Here is a 3094-nt window from a genome sequence, read left to right on the forward strand (position 1 = left end):
TAAATGTGACACAAGCAGAGACTTGAAAGAAACCCACCCCCTCCAGCTGCTCCTGGATTCTCTGTGGCTTCATGTGAATGAGCCTGACTTGGCCCACTGGAAGAAGAGAGGCTTGTGGCCTAATTGCATTGGGCAGCCAGCTGATAGCCTGCCAACCTCCTGTGAAGGAGGCCATTCTAGACCATGGTTCCTAAGTAATCCTACCAAGATCAGATGAGCAGGTTCAGAGCAAAAGCACACCCCTACAGAATCATGAGCTAAATAAATGGCTGATGTTTTAAGCCACTAAGTTTTGAAGCATTTGTTACACAGCCAAAGCTAACTGATACAAAACTCAAAATTCTATCATTTTTGTAAACCCTCCAGGCATATCTCTGATGGCACAGTCAGGTCTGGCAAACCATGATGCATTGACTTGCATCACCATCACCTCTTACTACCTTTTCCTCCAGATGTCACAGCTGTGGCCTTGCTGAGGGAGTGGAGCATGGTGAGGGATGACTCCAGTGGGACCCTTCCAGAAGGAAGACTCGTGCTCAGTTCCCAGAGCAAATAAGGTCTCGCCTGGAATGTTGGTCTGGCCCAAGGACTGGCAGAAAGGTTTGGCATTTTTCATATGAACTCCAGGGACAGATGATAACTGGCGAGCAGTCAGGAAAAATAACCACAGAATAGTTTCATGTTGGATGTGGACAAGTAGAAGGTACAGACTTGTGATACTCATGTTTTCTGTCTTCTTGGGAACCCAAGCCTGAGGGAGGATGTATCGGAAGGACAGAGGGCCTTGAAGGAGAAGGCTGGCAGCCAAGTGAGGACCTGGGTTCTCCCAGGCCAACAGCAGAGATGAGTGTGTGGGAGGGAGAAGGAAGGACAGCAGCCAGAGAGTGACCATGACCCTACTCCTTCCCTCCACAGACTCAGTGGGAAAATATCGCTCTCACTTTTCAAAATTGGAAAATGAAACACATCCAAAAATCTTGGGAAGAAAATCCTTTCCAGCAGCAGTCAAAATCGTTTTCCTGGACAAGACCCTAAACACTGGACTAAGTATGTAAAACATGTGAACCAGGGAACAGGGCAGAGCAGGCCACTGAGGGCACCTCCTAGTCCTGCCTTCAGGCCAATCTCACCTCAGCCTCGAGTAGCTGCAGACACTCGAGGGCAGGGCTGCCTCAGGCTGCCTCAGTGTTCTTTCTCAAGGTCCACCCTTGGTCTGTCCAGTCAAGAAACTCTAATAGCCACAGAATTCTTGCCAAAAATTAGCCTTTTCTCCTAGACTTGGCATTGTAGGACAATTCTATAAGACATCCACTTACACACACACACACACACACACACACACACACACACACACTCATCTGGGAAAATACCTAGAAAATGGGCTACATAAGCAAATTTATTCTAGAAAGTGCCCTTCTGGGCCAGGACGGAAGTGATGGCCGTGGCCGTGGGAGTCTGGGGGTCGTGGCTCTGGCACGCCATCCCCGGTGGCGGCGCTGGCTGGAGATGTATAGCAACATCCACAGCGTCTCAGCTGTCACCGACCGCACTGATAGAAATGCAGAACAATGTCTTCAATAAAGAGAAAGACAGGCAGTCATCGCTAACTCCCCGGACCGAGAAGATCGAGGTTAAACTCGTTGGGAAAACAGACCCTGGCACCATGTTTGTGATGAATAAAAACATGTCGATGCCCTACAGTTGTGCCATGCATTTAAGTGAGTGGTGCTGCAAGAAGTCCATTCTGGCTCTTGTGGATGAACAGCCGTGGGACATGTATAAGCCTTTGACCAAACCCTGTGAAATTCAGTTTCTTACTTTCAAAGATCCTGATCCAGGAGAAGTTAATAGGCTTATTGACGGTCTTGTGCCCTGATGATGGGCTGTGTGATAGAGAGGGCATTTAAAGACAAATACTTGGTCGTTTGGTCAGAGCTCCAGAAGTGCCTGTGATCGCTGGAGCCTTCTGCTATGATGTAGTTTTGGATAAGAGACTTGATGAGTAGATGCCAACAGAAGAGAACCCACGTTCTTTCACAAACGATGTTAATACTTTAATTTATAAAGACCTCCCATTTGAAACTCTGGAAGTTGATGCAAAAGTGGCATTAGAAATATTTCAACACAACAGGTATAAAGTAGATCTCATAGGAGAGAAAGCATCTCAGAATCCTGAGAGAATAGTCAAGCTGCACAGATGTGGTGACTTCATTGATGTGACTGAAGGCCCTCTTATTCCAAGAACAAGTATTTGTTCCCAGTTTGAAGTGTCAGCAGTTCACAATCTGCAGGCCACCGGGTCAAGTCTTGTACGAGAAGATTCCAGGGTCTCTCTTTACCTGTTCACTTAAGAGCACATTTTACGACATGGACTAAGCTATTGGAAAGGTCTCGGAAATTGGTAACTGAAGATCAAACTAAACCTGCAGATGAAAGTGCATCTACCTAGTAGCTTCCTAAAATTTAAACATGTATAGTAAATTAAAATAAAAGTTCTTTATGTAAAAAAAAGAAAGAAAGAAGGTGTCCTTCTACCAGCAGGAGAGGCAGTGTGAAGGAGGAATGAATGAAGTTCTGGTCTTGGGATCCCGCCCTGGGCAGGGTGGGATGTGGGGCTCTAACGTGCCTATGTGACCTTGGAGCAGGCGTTTCCACACACTCTATGTTGAGATCTTGAGTCTGGCCACCTCTGTTTTTCAAAGTGCAAGAATCCTGCTCTGAGCTCATCCTGGCACAACCAAACCTGGGTTTGGCACAAGCTGCCCATTCACAGTAATAGGTAAATGTCCCAAGTGGAAATAGAGGTTCGGGAGAAATGAAATCATGGACTTTCAATGTTTCCTCATCTGTGCATGGGGATGCTGTAACCGAGGGTAACTATGACCAAATGAGACAAAGTGTGTAAGGAGTGAAGCGCAGTTTCTAACAGATAGAAAGTCCTCTGTAGATATTAGCTGCTACGGCTGCTGCTGCTGCTGCTGCTCGAAGGTGAGGCAGGCATCTCAGGGGCCTCAAGGGAGCAGTTGGTCCCCTCTCCTCTCTGACCCTCCCAAGCTGGGTTTTAGTTCTGTTCAACCCAGAGCTCTTAATGGTC

At 47.0% G+C, this 3094-nt stretch overlaps 1 pseudogene; it reads left to right on the forward strand.

The window, feature by feature from the left end:
- The first annotated feature begins 1435 nt into the window (after nt 1–1435).
- LOC132240149 (large ribosomal subunit protein mL39-like) lies at nt 1436–2505 on the forward strand (annotated as a pseudogene).
- Nucleotides 2506–3094: the final 589 nt, after the last annotated feature.

This window comes from Myotis daubentonii, chromosome 8 (genome assembly GCF_963259705.1).
Source record: "Myotis daubentonii chromosome 8, mMyoDau2.1, whole genome shotgun sequence".
In the NCBI taxonomy this organism is placed as follows: Eukaryota; Metazoa; Chordata; class Mammalia; order Chiroptera; family Vespertilionidae; genus Myotis; species Myotis daubentonii.